This window comes from Engystomops pustulosus, chromosome 1 (assembly GCF_040894005.1).
Source record: "Engystomops pustulosus chromosome 1, aEngPut4.maternal, whole genome shotgun sequence".
In the NCBI taxonomy this organism is placed as follows: Eukaryota; Metazoa; Chordata; class Amphibia; order Anura; family Leptodactylidae; genus Engystomops; species Engystomops pustulosus.
The window spans coordinates 188,868,150-188,884,904 of NC_092411.1; the positions used below are offsets into that span (position 1 = coordinate 188,868,150).

The 16,755-nt window shown below is 45.3% G+C and overlaps 28 non-coding genes across 28 annotated transcripts; all 28 read left to right on the forward strand.

Annotated features, from left to right (window-relative positions):
* The first annotated feature begins 259 nt into the window (after window positions 1-259).
* Window positions 260-331, forward strand: TRNAA-UGC (transfer RNA alanine (anticodon UGC)). The gene has a single exon. It is a non-coding gene; the product is annotated as a tRNA-Ala (tRNA).
* A 279-nt stretch (window positions 332-610) lies between these two features.
* On the forward strand, window positions 611-682 carry TRNAA-CGC (transfer RNA alanine (anticodon CGC)). Its single transcript has one exon. It is a non-coding gene; the product is annotated as a tRNA-Ala (tRNA).
* Window positions 683-1,454: 772 nt separating this feature from the next.
* Window positions 1,455-1,526, forward strand: TRNAA-UGC (transfer RNA alanine (anticodon UGC)). Its single transcript has one exon. It is a non-coding gene; the product is annotated as a tRNA-Ala (tRNA).
* Window positions 1,527-1,805: 279 nt separating this feature from the next.
* On the forward strand, window positions 1,806-1,877 carry TRNAA-CGC (transfer RNA alanine (anticodon CGC)). Its single transcript has one exon. It is a non-coding gene; the product is annotated as a tRNA-Ala (tRNA).
* Window positions 1,878-2,649: 772 nt separating this feature from the next.
* On the forward strand, window positions 2,650-2,721 carry TRNAA-UGC (transfer RNA alanine (anticodon UGC)). Its single transcript has one exon. It is a non-coding gene; the product is annotated as a tRNA-Ala (tRNA).
* Window positions 2,722-3,000: 279 nt separating this feature from the next.
* On the forward strand, window positions 3,001-3,072 carry TRNAA-CGC (transfer RNA alanine (anticodon CGC)). The gene has a single exon. It is a non-coding gene; the product is annotated as a tRNA-Ala (tRNA).
* Window positions 3,073-3,844: 772 nt separating this feature from the next.
* TRNAA-UGC (transfer RNA alanine (anticodon UGC)) lies at window positions 3,845-3,916 on the forward strand. Its single transcript has one exon. It is a non-coding gene; the product is annotated as a tRNA-Ala (tRNA).
* A 279-nt stretch (window positions 3,917-4,195) lies between these two features.
* On the forward strand, window positions 4,196-4,267 carry TRNAA-CGC (transfer RNA alanine (anticodon CGC)). Its single transcript has one exon. It is a non-coding gene; the product is annotated as a tRNA-Ala (tRNA).
* Window positions 4,268-5,039: 772 nt separating this feature from the next.
* TRNAA-UGC (transfer RNA alanine (anticodon UGC)) lies at window positions 5,040-5,111 on the forward strand. The gene has a single exon. It is a non-coding gene; the product is annotated as a tRNA-Ala (tRNA).
* A 279-nt stretch (window positions 5,112-5,390) lies between these two features.
* TRNAA-CGC (transfer RNA alanine (anticodon CGC)) lies at window positions 5,391-5,462 on the forward strand. The gene has a single exon. It is a non-coding gene; the product is annotated as a tRNA-Ala (tRNA).
* A 772-nt stretch (window positions 5,463-6,234) lies between these two features.
* On the forward strand, window positions 6,235-6,306 carry TRNAA-UGC (transfer RNA alanine (anticodon UGC)). The gene has a single exon. It is a non-coding gene; the product is annotated as a tRNA-Ala (tRNA).
* Window positions 6,307-6,585: 279 nt separating this feature from the next.
* Window positions 6,586-6,657, forward strand: TRNAA-CGC (transfer RNA alanine (anticodon CGC)). The gene has a single exon. It is a non-coding gene; the product is annotated as a tRNA-Ala (tRNA).
* A 772-nt stretch (window positions 6,658-7,429) lies between these two features.
* On the forward strand, window positions 7,430-7,501 carry TRNAA-UGC (transfer RNA alanine (anticodon UGC)). Its single transcript has one exon. It is a non-coding gene; the product is annotated as a tRNA-Ala (tRNA).
* A 279-nt stretch (window positions 7,502-7,780) lies between these two features.
* TRNAA-CGC (transfer RNA alanine (anticodon CGC)) lies at window positions 7,781-7,852 on the forward strand. Its single transcript has one exon. It is a non-coding gene; the product is annotated as a tRNA-Ala (tRNA).
* A 772-nt stretch (window positions 7,853-8,624) lies between these two features.
* TRNAA-UGC (transfer RNA alanine (anticodon UGC)) lies at window positions 8,625-8,696 on the forward strand. The gene has a single exon. It is a non-coding gene; the product is annotated as a tRNA-Ala (tRNA).
* Window positions 8,697-8,975: 279 nt separating this feature from the next.
* Window positions 8,976-9,047, forward strand: TRNAA-CGC (transfer RNA alanine (anticodon CGC)). Its single transcript has one exon. It is a non-coding gene; the product is annotated as a tRNA-Ala (tRNA).
* Window positions 9,048-9,819: 772 nt separating this feature from the next.
* Window positions 9,820-9,891, forward strand: TRNAA-UGC (transfer RNA alanine (anticodon UGC)). Its single transcript has one exon. It is a non-coding gene; the product is annotated as a tRNA-Ala (tRNA).
* Window positions 9,892-10,170: 279 nt separating this feature from the next.
* On the forward strand, window positions 10,171-10,242 carry TRNAA-CGC (transfer RNA alanine (anticodon CGC)). The gene has a single exon. It is a non-coding gene; the product is annotated as a tRNA-Ala (tRNA).
* A 772-nt stretch (window positions 10,243-11,014) lies between these two features.
* On the forward strand, window positions 11,015-11,086 carry TRNAA-UGC (transfer RNA alanine (anticodon UGC)). The gene has a single exon. It is a non-coding gene; the product is annotated as a tRNA-Ala (tRNA).
* Window positions 11,087-11,365: 279 nt separating this feature from the next.
* TRNAA-CGC (transfer RNA alanine (anticodon CGC)) lies at window positions 11,366-11,437 on the forward strand. Its single transcript has one exon. It is a non-coding gene; the product is annotated as a tRNA-Ala (tRNA).
* Window positions 11,438-12,209: 772 nt separating this feature from the next.
* TRNAA-UGC (transfer RNA alanine (anticodon UGC)) lies at window positions 12,210-12,281 on the forward strand. Its single transcript has one exon. It is a non-coding gene; the product is annotated as a tRNA-Ala (tRNA).
* A 279-nt stretch (window positions 12,282-12,560) lies between these two features.
* On the forward strand, window positions 12,561-12,632 carry TRNAA-CGC (transfer RNA alanine (anticodon CGC)). Its single transcript has one exon. It is a non-coding gene; the product is annotated as a tRNA-Ala (tRNA).
* A 772-nt stretch (window positions 12,633-13,404) lies between these two features.
* TRNAA-UGC (transfer RNA alanine (anticodon UGC)) lies at window positions 13,405-13,476 on the forward strand. The gene has a single exon. It is a non-coding gene; the product is annotated as a tRNA-Ala (tRNA).
* A 279-nt stretch (window positions 13,477-13,755) lies between these two features.
* On the forward strand, window positions 13,756-13,827 carry TRNAA-CGC (transfer RNA alanine (anticodon CGC)). The gene has a single exon. It is a non-coding gene; the product is annotated as a tRNA-Ala (tRNA).
* A 772-nt stretch (window positions 13,828-14,599) lies between these two features.
* TRNAA-UGC (transfer RNA alanine (anticodon UGC)) lies at window positions 14,600-14,671 on the forward strand. Its single transcript has one exon. It is a non-coding gene; the product is annotated as a tRNA-Ala (tRNA).
* A 279-nt stretch (window positions 14,672-14,950) lies between these two features.
* Window positions 14,951-15,022, forward strand: TRNAA-CGC (transfer RNA alanine (anticodon CGC)). The gene has a single exon. It is a non-coding gene; the product is annotated as a tRNA-Ala (tRNA).
* A 772-nt stretch (window positions 15,023-15,794) lies between these two features.
* Window positions 15,795-15,866, forward strand: TRNAA-UGC (transfer RNA alanine (anticodon UGC)). The gene has a single exon. It is a non-coding gene; the product is annotated as a tRNA-Ala (tRNA).
* Window positions 15,867-16,145: 279 nt separating this feature from the next.
* On the forward strand, window positions 16,146-16,217 carry TRNAA-CGC (transfer RNA alanine (anticodon CGC)). Its single transcript has one exon. It is a non-coding gene; the product is annotated as a tRNA-Ala (tRNA).
* The last annotated feature ends 538 nt before the right edge of the window (window positions 16,218-16,755 follow it).

Consider the following 16,755-nt stretch of genomic DNA (forward strand, 5'->3'; position numbering starts at 1 on the left):
AGCACTATTTCCACTTTTGGCTTTTACACTCCTGCCCATACTGCTTTTCTTCTGCAGTTGTTCCGTGAAATCTATGCCTCTAAGAAGGCGTTTAAGCAACGTTGGAGCTGTTGAAAACTTCCTGCTTTTAATCACTGGCAACTTGTGCAGTTCCCTGAAAATGCGTTGTTATTGCACACTGCCTTGTCGCTACATACGGTTTCCACAGTATTGGGCAATGAACCTCCTGAGAGACAGAGGCAGGGGCAGCATCAGGCCAGGGGATGTAGCTCAGTGGTAGAGCGCACGCTTTGCATGTGTGAGGCCCCGGGTTCAATCCCCGGCATCTCCATTCACATCTTTTGGATACCTGAAGAAAACCATTCTGTTTCCCATCGGCCCAACACTTCAATGTGTTTCCACCGACGGTCAATATAATCCATTCCTCAAGTCAAAAGAACAGCAAATCTTGTTTGATATGTAAAGCACAATGAGCTTCAATCCATCACCGCCTTCTCTGCCCCTGGTTAAAAAGCCCCAAAATTCACAAACTACTTATCTGCTTAATGCGCACACCTTCTGGGTCGCTTTTCAAAAATGTTTCTGGCCCCCAGCAAACGGAATCTTGTGTGGGGATGTAGCTCAGTGGTAGAGCGCACGCTTCGCATGTGTGAGGCCCCGGGTTCAATCCCCGGCATCTCCATTGGTGGATTTTGTGCACCTAGTTTAAATCACTTGCTGTCCCTCACCGCGTAGAAATTTACGCAGATCTTCCGTTGAAAGGCTTCCTTTTAAAACACATTGGCCTTTGGAATTGCTGCTCACTTGACAAGTGCACTCTTGGCTTATGGCAGGTACGGGCGTCAAGCAAGAGCATCTGTATGTCTTTTCACGCAGTAGCTTCTACCATAGCCAACACTTTCAAACGTACAACCGTTTCATTCATTTCTTTTTTTGGAGAAATCTTATTGTCGCATTACAGACAGTTTGTAAAGTTTGGATTTTGAATCATCATAGCGCTAACAATTTGGTGTAGCACCTGAAGCTGATGAAAGAAACGAGCAGGCGCCTCTTGAATAGACATGTTTTAACAAAAAACAAGATGGCCGATATTGTTTATGGGAGTAGCAAGAGCATTCACTCCTTTTTCTCGGTAAGCATCTTTGCGGGACAGTCATTTCTCTGCTGTTTCGTGCCATCTGTGCTCATTTTTCCAAGCACTATTTCCACTTTTGGCTTTTACACTCCTGCCCATACTGCTTTTCTTCTGCAGTTGTTCCGTGAAATCTATGCCTCTAAGAAGGCGTTTAAGCAACGTTGGAGCTGTTGAAAACTTCCTGCTTTTAATCACTGGCAACTTGTGCAGTTCCCTGAAAATGCATTGTTATTGCACACTGCCTTGTCGCTACATACGGTTTCCACAGTATTGGGCAATGAACCTCCTGAGAGACAGAGGCAGGGGCAGCATCAGGCCAGGGGATGTAGCTCAGTGGTAGAGCGCACGCTTTGCATGTGTGAGGCCCCGGGTTCAATCCCCGGCATCTCCATTCACATCTTTTGGATACCTGAAGAAAACCATTCTGTTTCCCATCGGCCCAACACTTCAATGTGTTTCCACCGACGGTCAATATAATCCATTCCTCAAGTCAAAAGAACAGCAAATCTTGTTTGATATGTAAAGCACAATGAGCTTCAATCCATCACCGCCTTCTCTGCCCCTGGTTAAAAAGCCCCAAAATTCACAAACTACTTATCTGCTTAATGCGCACACCTTCTGGGTCGCTTTTCAAAAATGTTTCTGGCCCCCAGCAAACGGTATCTTGTGTGGGGATGTAGCTCAGTGGTAGAGCGCACGCTTCGCATGTGTGAGGCCCCGGGTTCAATCCCCGGCATCTCCATTGGTGGATTTTGTGCACCTAGTTTAAATCACTTGCTGTCCCTCACCGTGTAGAAATTTACGCAGATCTTCCGTTGAAAGGCTTCCTTTTAAAACACATTGGCCTTTGGAATTGCTGCTCACTTGACAAGTGCACTCTTGGCTTATGGCAGGTACGGGCGTCAAGCAAGAGCATCTGTATGTCTTTTCACGCAGTAGCTTCTACCATAGCCAACACTTTCAAACGTACAACCGTTTCATTCATTTCTTTTTTTGGAGAAATCTTATTGTCGCATTACAGACAGTTTGTAAAGTTTGGATTTTGAATCATCATAGCGCTAACAATTTGGTGTAGCACCTGAAGCTGATGAAAGAAACGAGCAGGCGCCTCTTGAATAGACATGTTTTAACAAAAAACAAGATGGCCGATATTGTTTATGGGAGTAGCAAGAGCATTCACTCCTTTTTCTCGGTAAGCATCTTTGCGGGACAGTCATTTCTCTGCTGTCTCGTGCCATCTGTGCTCATTTTTCCAAGCACTATTTCCACTTTTGGCTTTTACACTCCTGCCCATACTGCTTTTCTTCTGCAGTTGTTCCGTGAAATCTATGCCTCTAAGAAGGCGTTTAAGCAACGTTGGAGCTGTTGAAAACTTCCTGCTTTTAATCACTGGCAACTTGTGCAGTTCCCTGAAAATGCGTTGTTATTGCACACTGCCTTGTAGCTACATACTGTTTCCACAGTATTGGGCAATGAACCTCCTGAGAGACAGAGGCAGGGGCAGCATCAGGCCAGGGGATGTAGCTCAGTGGTAGAGCGCACGCTTTGCATGTGTGAGGCCCTGGGTTCAATCCCCGGCATCTCCATTCACATCTTTTGGATACCTGAAGAAAACCATTCTGTTTCCCATCGGCCCAACACTTCAATGTGTTTCCACCGACGGTCAATATAATCCATTCCTCAAGTCAAAAGAACAGCAAATCTTGTTTGATATGTAAAGCACAATGAGCTTCAATCCATCACCGCCTTCTCTGCCCCTGGTTAAAAAGCCCCAAAATTCACAAACTACTTATCTGCTTAATGCGCACACCTTCTGGGTCGCTTTTCAAAAATGTTTCTGGCCCCCAGCAAACAGTATCTTGTGTGGGGATGTAGCTCAGTGGTAGAGCGCACGCTTCGCATGTGTGAGGCCCCGGGTTCAATCCCCGGCATCTCCATTGGTGGATTTTGTGCACCTAGTTTAAATCACTTGCTGTCCCTCACCGTGTAGAAATTTACGCAGATCTTCCGTTGAAAGGCTTCCTTTTAAAACACATTGGCCTTTGGAATTGCTGCTCACTTGACAAGTGCACTCTTGGCTTATGGCAGGTACGGGCGTCAAGCAAGAGCATCTGTATGTCTTTTCACGCAGTAGCTTCTACCATAGCCAACACTTTCAAACGTACAACCGTTTCATTCATTTCTTTTTTTGGAGAAATCTTATTGTCGCATTACAGACAGTTTGTAAAGTTTGGATTTTGAATCATCATAGCGCTAACAATTTGGTGTAGCACCTGAAGCTGATGAAAGAAACGAGCAGGCGCCTCTTGAATAGACATGTTTTAACAAAAAACAAGATGGCCGATATTGTTTATGGGAGTAGCAAGAGCATTCACTCCTTTTTCTCGGTAAGCATCTTTGCGGGACAGTCATTTCTCTGCTGTCTCGTGCCATCTGTGCTCATTTTTCCAAGCACTATTTCCACTTTTGGCTTTTACACTCCTGCCCATACTGCTTTTCTTCTGCAGTTGTTCCGTGAAATCTATGCCTCTAAGAAGGCGTTTAAGCAACGTTGGAGCTGTTGAAAACTTCCTGCTTTTAATCACTGGCAACTTGTGCAGTTCCCTGAAAATGCGTTGTTATTGCACACTGCCTTGTAGCTACATACTGTTTCCACAGTATTGGGCAATGAACCTCCTGAGAGACAGAGGCAGGGGCAGCATCAGGCCAGGGGATGTAGCTCAGTGGTAGAGCGCACGCTTTGCATGTGTGAGGCCCTGGGTTCAATCCCCGGCATCTCCATTCACATCTTTTGGATACCTGAAGAAAACCATTCTGTTTCCCATCGGCCCAACACTTCAATGTGTTTCCACCGACGGTCAATATAATCCATTCCTCAAGTCAAAAGAACAGCAAATCTTGTTTGATATGTAAAGCACAATGAGCTTCAATCCATCACCGCCTTCTCTGCCCCTGGTTAAAAAGCCCCAAAATTCACAAACTACTTATCTGCTTAATGCGCACACCTTCTGGGTCGCTTTTCAAAAATGTTTCTGGCCCCCAGCAAACAGTATCTTGTGTGGGGATGTAGCTCAGTGGTAGAGCGCACGCTTCGCATGTGTGAGGCCCCGGGTTCAATCCCCGGCATCTCCATTGGTGGATTTTGTGCACCTAGTTTAAATCACTTGCTGTCCCTCACCGTGTAGAAATTTACGCAGATCTTCCGTTGAAAGGCTTCCTTTTAAAACACATTGGCCTTTGGAATTGCTGCTCACTTGACAAGTGCACTCTTGGCTTATGGCAGGTACGGGCGTCAAGCAAGAGCATCTGTATGTCTTTTCACGCAGTAGCTTCTACCATAGCCAACACTTTCAAACGTACAACCGTTTCATTCATTTCTTTTTTTGGAGAAATCTTATTGTCGCATTACAGACAGTTTGTAAAGTTTGGATTTTGAATCATCATAGCGCTAACAATTTGGTGTAGCACCTGAAGCTGATGAAAGAAACGAGCAGGCGCCTCTTGAATAGACATGTTTTAACAAAAAACAAGATGGCCGATATTGTTTATGGGAGTAGCAAGAGCATTCACTCCTTTTTCTCGGTAAGCATCTTTGCGGGACAGTCATTTCTCTGCTGTCTCGTGCCATCTGTGCTCATTTTTCCAAGCACTATTTCCACTTTTGGCTTTTACACTCCTGCCCATACTGCTTTTCTTCTGCAGTTGTTCCGTGAAATCTATGCCTCTAAGAAGGCGTTTAAGCAACGTTGGAGCTGTTGAAAACTTCCTGCTTTTAATCACTGGCAACTTGTGCAGTTCCCTGAAAATGCGTTGTTATTGCACACTGCCTTGTCGCTACATACTGTTTCCACAGTATTGGGCAATGAACCTCCTGAGAGACAGAGGCAGGGGCAGCATCAGGCCAGGGGATGTAGCTCAGTGGTAGAGCGCACGCTTTGCATGTGTGAGGCCCCGGGTTCAATCCCCGGCATCTCCATTCACATCTTTTGGATACCTGAAGAAAACCATTCTGTTTCCCATCGGCCCAACACTTCAATGTGTTTCCACCGACGGTCAATATAATCCATTCCTCAAGTCAAAAGAACAGCAAATCTTGTTTGATATGTAAAGCACAATGAGCTTCAATCCATCACCGCCTTCTCTGCCCCTGGTTAAAAAGCCCCAAAATTCACAAACTACTTATCTGCTTAATGCGCACACCTTCTGGGTCGCTTTTCAAAAATGTTTCTGGCCCCCAGCAAACAGTATCTTGTGTGGGGATGTAGCTCAGTGGTAGAGCGCACGCTTCGCATGTGTGAGGCCCCGGGTTCAATCCCCGGCATCTCCATTGGTGGATTTTGTGCACCTAGTTTAAATCACTTGCTGTCCCTCACCGTGTAGAAATTTACGCAGATCTTCCGTTGAAAGGCTTCCTTTTAAAACACATTGGCCTTTGGAATTGCTGCTCACTTGACAAGTGCACTCTTGGCTTATGGCAGGTACGGGCGTCAAGCAAGAGCATCTGTATGTCTTTTCACGCAGTAGCTTCTACCATAGCCAACACTTTCAAACGTACAACCGTTTCATTCATTTCTTTTTTTGGAGAAATCTTATTGTCGCATTACAGACAGTTTGTAAAGTTTGGATTTTGAATCATCATAGCGCTAACAATTTGGTGTAGCACCTGAAGCTGATGAAAGAAACGAGCAGGCGCCTCTTGAATAGACATGTTTTAACAAAAAACAAGATGGCCGATATTGTTTATGGGAGTAGCAAGAGCATTCACTCCTTTTTCTCGGTAAGCATCTTTGCGGGACAGTCATTTCTCTGCTGTCTCGTGCCATCTGTGCTCATTTTTCCAAGCACTATTTCCACTTTTGCCTTTTACACTCCTGCCCATACTGCTTTTCTTCTGCAGTTGTTCCGTGAAATCTATGCCTCTAAGAAGGCGTTTAAGCAACGTTGGAGCTGTTGAAAACTTCCTGCTTTTAATCACTGGCAACTTGTGCAGTTCCCTGAAAATGCGTTGTTATTGCACACTGCCTTGTCGCTACATACTGTTTCCACAGTATTGGGCAATGAACCTCCTGAGAGACAGAGGCAGGGGCAGCATCAGGCCAGGGGATGTAGCTCAGTGGTAGAGCGCACGCTTTGCATGTGTGAGGCCCCGGGTTCAATCCCCGGCATCTCCATTCACATCTTTTGGATACCTGAAGAAAACCATTCTGTTTCCCATCGGCCCAACACTTCAATGTGTTTCCACCGACGGTCAATATAATCCATTCCTCAAGTCAAAAGAACAGCAAATCTTGTTTGATATGTAAAGCACAATGAGCTTCAATCCATCACCGCCTTCTCTGCCCCTGGTTAAAAAGCCCCAAAATTCACAAACTACTTATCTGCTTAATGCGCACACCTTCTGGGTCGCTTTTCAAAAATGTTTCTGGCCCCCAGCAAACAGTATCTTGTGTGGGGATGTAGCTCAGTGGTAGAGCGCACGCTTCGCATGTGTGAGGCCCCGGGTTCAATCCCCGGCATCTCCATTGGTGGATTTTGTGCACCTAGTTTAAATCACTTGCTGTCCCTCACCGTGTAGAAATTTACGCAGATCTTCCGTTGAAAGGCTTCCTTTTAAAACACATTGGCCTTTGGAATTGCTGCTCACTTGACAAGTGCACTGTTGGCTTATGGCAGGTACGGGCGTCAAGCAAGAGCATCTGTATGTCTTTTCACGCAGTAGCTTCTACCATAGCCAACACTTTCAAACGTACAACCGTTTCATTCATTTATTTTTTTGGAGAAATCTTATTGTCGCATTACAGACAGTTTGTAAAGTTTGGATTTTGAATCATCATAGCGCTAACAATTTGGTGTAGCACCTGAAGCTGATGAAAGAAACGAGCAGGCGCCTCTTGAATAGACATGTTTTAACAAAAAACAAGATGGCCGATATTGTTTATGGGAGTAGCAAGAGCATTCACTCCTTTTTCTCGGTAAGCATCTTTGCGGGACAGTCATTTCTCTGCTGTCTCGTGCCATCTGTGCTCATTTTTCCAAGCACTATTTCCACTTTTGGCTTTTACACTCCTGCCCATACTGCTTTTCTTCTGCAGTTGTTCCGTGAAATCTATGCCTCTAAGAAGGCGTTTAAGCAACGTTGGAGCTGTTGAAAACTTCCTGCTTTTAATCACTGGCAACTTGTGCAGTTCCCTGAAAATGCGTTGTTATTGCACACTGCCTTGTCGCTACATACTGTTTCCACAGTATTGGGCAATGAACCTCCTGAGAGACAGAGGCAGGGGCAGCATCAGGCCAGGGGATGTAGCTCAGTGGTAGAGCGCACGCTTTGCATGTGTGAGGCCCCGGGTTCAATCCCCGGCATCTCCATTCACATCTTTTGGATACCTGAAGAAAACCATTCTGTTTCCCATCGGCCCAACACTTCAATGTGTTTCCACCGACGGTCAATATAATCCATTCCTCAAGTCAAAAGAACAGCAAATCTTGTTTGATATGTAAAGCACAATGAGCTTCAATCCATCACCGCCTTCTCTGCCCCTGGTTAAAAAGCCCCAAAATTCACAAACTACTTATCTGCTTAATGCGCACACCTTCTGGGTCGCTTTTCAAAAATGTTTCTGGCCCCCAGCAAACGGAATCTTGTGTGGGGATGTAGCTCAGTGGTAGAGCGCACGCTTCGCATGTGTGAGGCCCCGGGTTCAATCCCCGGCATCTCCATTGGTGGATTTTGTGCACCTAGTTTAAATCACTTGCTGTCCCTCACCGCGTAGAAATTTACGCAGATCTTCCGTTGAAAGGCTTCCTTTTAAAACACATTGGCCTTTGGAATTGCTGCTCACTTGACAAGTGCACTCTTGGCTTATGGCAGGTACGGGCGTCAAGCAAGAGCATCTGTATGTCTTTTCACGCAGTAGCTTCTACCATAGCCAACACTTTCAAACGTACAACCGTTTCATTCATTTCTTTTTTTGGAGAAATCTTATTGTCGCATTACAGACAGTTTGTAAAGTTTGGATTTTGAATCATCATAGCGCTAACAATTTGGTGTAGCACCTGAAGCTGATGAAAGAAACGAGCAGGCGCCTCTTGAATAGACATGTTTTAACAAAAAACAAGATGGCCGATATTGTTTATGGGAGTAGCAAGAGCATTCACTCCTTTTTCTCGGTAAGCATCTTTGCGGGACAGTCATTTCTCTGCTGTTTCGTGCCATCTGTGCTCATTTTTCCAAGCACTATTTCCACTTTTGGCTTTTACACTCCTGCCCATACTGCTTTTCTTCTGCAGTTGTTCCGTGAAATCTATGCCTCTAAGAAGGCGTTTAAGCAACGTTGGAGCTGTTGAAAACTTCCTGCTTTTAATCACTGGCAACTTGTGCAGTTCCCTGAAAATGCATTGTTATTGCACACTGCCTTGTCGCTACATACGGTTTCCACAGTATTGGGCAATGAACCTCCTGAGAGACAGAGGCAGGGGCAGCATCAGGCCAGGGGATGTAGCTCAGTGGTAGAGCGCACGCTTTGCATGTGTGAGGCCCCGGGTTCAATCCCCGGCATCTCCATTCACATCTTTTGGATACCTGAAGAAAACCATTCTGTTTCCCATCGGCCCAACACTTCAATGTGTTTCCACCGACGGTCAATATAATCCATTCCTCAAGTCAAAAGAACAGCAAATCTTGTTTGATATGTAAAGCACAATGAGCTTCAATCCATCACCGCCTTCTCTGCCCCTGGTTAAAAAGCCCCAAAATTCACAAACTACTTATCTGCTTAATGCGCACACCTTCTGGGTCGCTTTTCAAAAATGTTTCTGGCCCCCAGCAAACGGTATCTTGTGTGGGGATGTAGCTCAGTGGTAGAGCGCACGCTTCGCATGTGTGAGGCCCCGGGTTCAATCCCCGGCATCTCCATTGGTGGATTTTGTGCACCTAGTTTAAATCACTTGCTGTCCCTCACCGTGTAGAAATTTACGCAGATCTTCCGTTGAAAGGCTTCCTTTTAAAACACATTGGCCTTTGGAATTGCTGCTCACTTGACAAGTGCACTCTTGGCTTATGGCAGGTACGGGCGTCAAGCAAGAGCATCTGTATGTCTTTTCACGCAGTAGCTTCTACCATAGCCAACACTTTCAAACGTACAACCGTTTCATTCATTTCTTTTTTTGGAGAAATCTTATTGTCGCATTACAGACAGTTTGTAAAGTTTGGATTTTGAATCATCATAGCGCTAACAATTTGGTGTAGCACCTGAAGCTGATGAAAGAAACGAGCAGGCGCCTCTTGAATAGACATGTTTTAACAAAAAACAAGATGGCCGATATTGTTTATGGGAGTAGCAAGAGCATTCACTCCTTTTTCTCGGTAAGCATCTTTGCGGGACAGTCATTTCTCTGCTGTCTCGTGCCATCTGTGCTCATTTTTCCAAGCACTATTTCCACTTTTGGCTTTTACACTCCTGCCCATACTGCTTTTCTTCTGCAGTTGTTCCGTGAAATCTATGCCTCTAAGAAGGCGTTTAAGCAACGTTGGAGCTGTTGAAAACTTCCTGCTTTTAATCACTGGCAACTTGTGCAGTTCCCTGAAAATGCGTTGTTATTGCACACTGCCTTGTCGCTACATACTGTTTCCACAGTATTGGGCAATGAACCTCCTGAGAGACAGAGGCAGGGGCAGCATCAGGCCAGGGGATGTAGCTCAGTGGTAGAGCGCACGCTTTGCATGTGTGAGGCCCCGGGTTCAATCCCCGGCATCTCCATTCACATCTTTTGGATACCTGAAGAAAACCATTCTGTTTCCCATCGGCCCAACACTTCAATGTGTTTCCACCGACGGTCAATATAATCCATTCCTCAAGTCAAAAGAACAGCAAATCTTGTTTGATATGTAAAGCACAATGAGCTTCAATCCATCACCGCCTTCTCTGCCCCTGGTTAAAAAGCTCCAAAATTCACAAACTACTTATCTGCTTAATGCGCACACCTTCTGGGTCGCTTTTCAAAAATGTTTCTGGCCCCCAGCAAACAGTATCTTGTGTGGGGATGTAGCTCAGTGGTAGAGCGCACGCTTCGCATGTGTGAGGCCCCGGGTTCAATCCCCGGCATCTCCATTGGTGGATTTTGTGCACCTAGTTTAAATCACTTGCTGTCCCTCACCGTGTAGAAATTTACGCAGATCTTCCGTTGAAAGGCTTCCTTTTAAAACACATTGGCCTTTGGAATTGCTGCTCACTTGACAAGTGCACTGTTGGCTTATGGCAGGTACGGGCGTCAAGCAAGAGCATCTGTATGTCTTTTCACGCAGTAGCTTCTACCATAGCCAACACTTTCAAACGTACAACCGTTTCATTTATTTCTTTTTTTGGAGAAATCTTATTGTCGCATTACAGACAGTTTGTAAAGTTTGGATTTTGAATCATCATAGCGCTAACAATTTGGTGTAGCACCTGAAGCTGATGAAAGAAACGAGCAGGCGCCTCTTGAATAGACATGTTTTAACAAAAAACAAGATGGCCGATATTGTTTATGGGAGTAGCAAGAGCATTCACTCCTTTTTCTCGGTAAGCATCTTTGCGGGACAGTCATTTCTCTGCTGTCTCGTGCCATCTGTGCTCATTTTTCCAAGCACTATTTCCACTTTTGGCTTTTACACTCCTGCCCATACTGCTTTTCTTCTGCAGTTGTTCCGTGAAATCTATGCCTCTAAGAAGGCGTTTAAGCAACGTTGGAGCTGTTGAAAACTTCCTGCTTTTAATCACTGGCAACTTGTGCAGTTCCCTGAAAATGCGTTGTTATTGCACACTGCCTTGTCGCTACATACTGTTTCCACAGTATTGGGCAATGAACCTCCTGAGAGACAGAGGCAGGGGCAGCATCAGGCCAGGGGATGTAGCTCAGTGGTAGAGCGCACGCTTTGCATGTGTGAGGCCCCGGGTTCAATCCCCGGCATCTCCATTCACATCTTTTGGATACCTGAAGAAAACCATTCTGTTTCCCATCGGCCCAACACTTCAATGTGTTTCCATCGACGGTCAATATAATCCATTCCTCAAGTCAAAAGAACAGCAAATCTTGTTTGATATGTAAAGCACAATGAGCTTCAATCCATCACCGCCTTCTCTGCCCCTGGTTAAAAAGCCCCAAAATTCACAAACTACTTATCTGCTTAATGCGCACACCTTCTGGGTCGCTTTTCAAAAATGTTTCTGGCCCCCAGCAAACAGTATCTTGTGTGGGGATGTAGCTCAGTGGTAGAGCGCACGCTTCGCATGTGTGAGGCCCCGGGTTCAATCCCCGGCATCTCCATTGGTGGATTTTGTGCACCTAGTTTAAATCACTTGCTGTCCCTCACCGTGTAGAAATTTACGCAGATCTTCCGTTGAAAGGCTTCCTTTTAAAACACATTGGCCTTTGGAATTGCTGCTCACTTGACAAGTGCACTCTTGGCTTATGGCAGGTACGGGCGTCAAGCAAGAGCATCTGTATGTCTTTTCACGCAGTAGCTTCTACCATAGCCAACACTTTCAAACGTACAACCGTTTCATTCATTTCTTTTTTTGGAGAAATCTTATTGTCGCATTACAGACAGTTTGTAAAGTTTGGATTTTGAATCATCATAGCGCTAACAATTTGGTGTAGCACCTGAAGCTGATGAAAGAAACGAGCAGGCGCCTCTTGAATAGACATGTTTTAACAAAAAACAAGATGGCCGATATTGTTTATGGGAGTAGCAAGAGCATTCACTCCTTTTTCTCGGTAAGCATCTTTGCGGGACAGTCATTTCTCTGCTGTCTCGTGCCATCTGTGCTCATTTTTCCAAGCACTATTTCCACTTTTGGCTTTTACACTCCTGCCCATACTGCTTTTCTTCTGCAGTTGTTCCGTGAAATCTATGCCTCTAAGAAGGCGTTTAAGCAACGTTGGAGCTGTTGAAAACTTCCTGCTTTTAATCACTGGCAACTTGTGCAGTTCCCTGAAAATGCGTTGTTATTGCACACTGCCTTGTCGCTACATACTGTTTCCACAGTATTGGGCAATGAACCTCCTGAGAGACAGAGGCAGGGGCAGCATCAGGCCAGGGGATGTAGCTCAGTGGTAGAGCGCACGCTTTGCATGTGTGAGGCCCCGGGTTCAATCCCCGGCATCTCCATTCACATCTTTTGGATACCTGAAGAAAACCATTCTGTTTCCCATCGGCCCAACACTTCAATGTGTTTCCACCGACGGTCAATATAATCCATTCCTCAAGTCAAAAGAACAGCAAATCTTGTTTGATATGTAAAGCACAATGAGCTTCAATCCATCACCGCCTTCTCTGCCCCTGGTTAAAAAGCTCCAAAATTCACAAACTACTTATCTGCTTAATGCGCACACCTTCTGGGTCGCTTTTCAAAAATGTTTCTGGCCCCCAGCAAACAGTATCTTGTGTGGGGATGTAGCTCAGTGGTAGAGCGCACGCTTCGCATGTGTGAGGCCCCGGGTTCAATCCCCGGCATCTCCATTGGTGGATTTTGTGCACCTAGTTTAAATCACTTGCTGTCCCTCACCGTGTAGAAATTTACGCAGATCTTCCGTTGAAAGGCTTCCTTTTAAAACACATTGGCCTTTGGAATTGCTGCTCACTTGACAAGTGCACTGTTGGCTTATGGCAGGTACGGGCGTCAAGCAAGAGCATCTGTATGTCTTTTCACGCAGTAGCTTCTACCATAGCCAACACTTTCAAACGTACAACCGTTTCATTTATTTCTTTTTTTGGAGAAATCTTATTGTCGCATTACAGACAGTTTGTAAAGTTTGGATTTTGAATCATCATAGCGCTAACAATTTGGTGTAGCACCTGAAGCTGATGAAAGAAACGAGCAGGCGCCTCTTGAATAGACATGTTTTAACAAAAAACAAGATGGCCGATATTGTTTATGGGAGTAGCAAGAGCATTCACTCCTTTTTCTCGGTAAGCATCTTTGCGGGACAGTCATTTCTCTGCTGTCTCGTGCCATCTGTGCTCATTTTTCCAAGCACTATTTCCACTTTTGGCTTTTACACTCCTGCCCATACTGCTTTTCTTCTGCAGTTGTTCCGTGAAATCTATGCCTCTAAGAAGGCGTTTAAGCAACGTTGGAGCTGTTGAAAACTTCCTGCTTTTAATCACTGGCAACTTGTGCAGTTCCCTGAAAATGCGTTGTTATTGCACACTGCCTTGTCGCTACATACTGTTTCCACAGTATTGGGCAATGAACCTCCTGAGAGACAGAGGCAGGGGCAGCATCAGGCCAGGGGATGTAGCTCAGTGGTAGAGCGCACGCTTTGCATGTGTGAGGCCCCGGGTTCAATCCCCGGCATCTCCATTCACATCTTTTGGATACCTGAAGAAAACCATTCTGTTTCCCATCGGCCCAACACTTCAATGTGTTTCCATCGACGGTCAATATAATCCATTCCTCAAGTCAAAAGAACAGCAAATCTTGTTTGATATGTAAAGCACAATGAGCTTCAATCCATCACCGCCTTCTCTGCCCCTGGTTAAAAAGCCCCAAAATTCACAAACTACTTATCTGCTTAATGCGCACACCTTCTGGGTCGCTTTTCAAAAATGTTTCTGGCCCCCAGCAAACGGTATCTTGTGTGGGGATGTAGCTCAGTGGTAGAGCGCACGCTTCGCATGTGTGAGGCCCCGGGTTCAATCCCCGGCATCTCCATTGGTGGATTTTGTGCACCTAGTTTAAATCACTTGCTGTCCCTCACCGTGTAGAAATTTACGCAGATCTTCCGTTGAAAGGCTTCCTTTTAAAACACATTGGCCTTTGGAATTGCTGCTCACTTGACAAGTGCACTCTTGGCTTATGGCAGGTACGGGCGTCAAGCAAGAGCATCTGTATGTCTTTTCACGCAGTAGCTTCTACCATAGCCAACACTTTCAAACGTACAACCGTTTCATTCATTTCTTTTTTTGGAGAAATCTTATTGTCGCATTACAGACAGTTTGTAAAGTTTGGATTTTGAATCATCATAGCGCTAACAATTTGGTGTAGCACCTGAAGCTGATGAAAGAAACGAGCAGGCGCCTCTTGAATAGACATGTTTTAACAAAAAACAAGATGGCCGATATTGTTTATGGGAGTAGCAAGAGCATTCACTCCTTTTTCTCGGTAAGCATCTTTGCGGGACAGTCATTTCTCTGCTGTCTCGTGCCATCTGTGCTCATTTTTCCAAGCACTATTTCCACTTTTGGCTTTTACACTCCTGCCCATACTGCTTTTCTTCTGCAGTTGTTCCGTGAAATCTATGCCTCTAAGAAGGCGTTTAAGCAACGTTGGAGCTGTTGAAAACTTCCTGCTTTTAATCACTGGCAACTTGTGCAGTTCCCTGAAAATGCGTTGTTATTGCACACTGCCTTGTCGCTACATACTGTTTCCACAGTATTGGGCAATGAACCTCCTGAGAGACAGAGGCAGGGGCAGCATCAGGCCAGGGGATGTAGCTCAGTGGTAGAGCGCACGCTTTGCATGTGTGAGGCCCCGGGTTCAATCCCCGGCATCTCCATTCACATCTTTTGGATACCTGAAGAAAACCATTCTGTTTCCCATCGGCCCAACACTTCAATGTGTTTCCACCGACGGTCAATATAATCCATTCCTCAAGTCAAAAGAACAGCAAATCTTGTTTGATATGTAAAGCACAATGAGCTTCAATCCATCACCGCCTTCTCTGCCCCTGGTTAAAAAGCCCCAAAATTCACAAACTACTTATCTGCTTAATGCGCACACCTTCTGGGTTGCTTTTCAAAAATGTTTCTGGCCCCCAGCAAACAGTATCTTGTGTGGGGATGTAGCTCAGTGGTAGAGCGCACGCTTCGCATGTGTGAGGCCCCGGGTTCAATCCCCGGCATCTCCATTGGTGGATTTTGTGCACCTAGTTTAAATCACTTGCTGTCCCTCACCGTGTAGAAATTTACGCAGATCTTCCGTTGAAAGGCTTCCTTTTAAAACACATTGGCCTTTGGAATTGCTGCTCACTTGACAAGTGCACTCTTGGCTTATGGCAGGTACGGGCGTCAAGCAAGAGCATCTGTATGTCTTTTCACGCAGTAGCTTCTACCATAGCCAACACTTTCAAACGTACAACCGTTTCATTCATTTCTTTTTTTGGAGAAATCTTATTGTCGCATTACAGACAGTTTGTAAAGTTTGGATTTTGAATCATCATAGCGCTAACAATTTGGTGTAGCACCTGAAGCTGATGAAAGAAACGAGCAGGCGCCTCTTGAATAGACATGTTTTAACAAAAAACAAGATGGCCGATATTGTTTATGGGAGTAGCAAGAGCATTCACTCCTTTTTCTCGGTAAGCATCTTTGCGGGACAGTCATTTCTCTGCTGTCTCGTGCCATCTGTGCTCATTTTTCCAAGCACTATTTCCACTTTTGGCTTTTACACTCCTGCCCATACTGCTTTTCTTCTGCAGTTGTTCCGTGAAATCTATGCCTCTAAGAAGGCGTTTAAGCAACGTTGGAGCTGTTGAAAACTTCCTGCTTTTAATCACTGGCAACTTGTGCAGTTCCCTGAAAATGCGTTGTTATTGCACACTGCCTTGTCGCTACATACGGTTTCCACAGTATTGGGCAATGAACCTCCTGAGAGACAGAGGCAGGGGCAGCATCAGGCCAGGGGATGTAGCTCAGTGGTAGAGCGCACGCTTTGCATGTGTGAGGCCCCGGGTTCAATCCCCGGCATCTCCATTCACATCTTTTGGATACCTGAAGAAAACCATTCTGTTTCCCATCGGCCCAACACTTCAATGTGTTTCCACCGACGGTCAATATAATCCATTCCTCAAGTCAAAAGAACAGCAAATCTTGTTTGATATGTAAAGCACAATGAGCTTCAATCCATCACCGCCTTCTCTGCCCCTGGTTAAAAAGCCCCAAAATTCACAAACTACTTATCTGCTTAATGCGCACACCTTCTGGGTCGCTTTTCAAAAATGTTTCTGGCCCCCAGCAAACGGTATCTTGTGTGGGGATGTAGCTCAGTGGTAGAGCGCACGCTTCGCATGTGTGAGGCCCCGGGTTCAATCCCCGGCATCTCCATTGGTGGATTTTGTGCACCTAGTTTAAATCACTTGCTGTCCCTCACCGTGTAGAAATTTACGCAGATCTTCCGTTGAAAGGCTTCCTTTTAAAACACATTGGCCTTTGGAATTGCTGCTCACTTGACAAGTGCACTCTTGGCTTATGGCAGGTACGGGCGTCAAGCAAGAGCATCTGTATGTCTTTTCACGCAGTAGCTTCTACCATAGCCAACACTTTCAAACGTACAACCGTTTCATTCATTTCTTTTTTTGGAGAAATCTTATTGTCGCATTACAGACAGTTTGTAAAGTTTGGATTTTGAATCATCATAGCGCTAACAATTTGGTGTAGCACCTGAAGCTGATGAAAGAAACGAGCAGGCGCCTCTTGAATAGACATGTTTTAACAAAAAACAAGATGGCCGATATTGTTTATGGGAGTAGCAAGAGCATTCACTCCTTTTTCTTGGTAAGCATCTTTGCGGGACAGTCATTTCTCTGCTGTCTCGTGCCATCTGTGCTCATTTTTCCAAGCACTATTTCCACTTTTGGCTTTT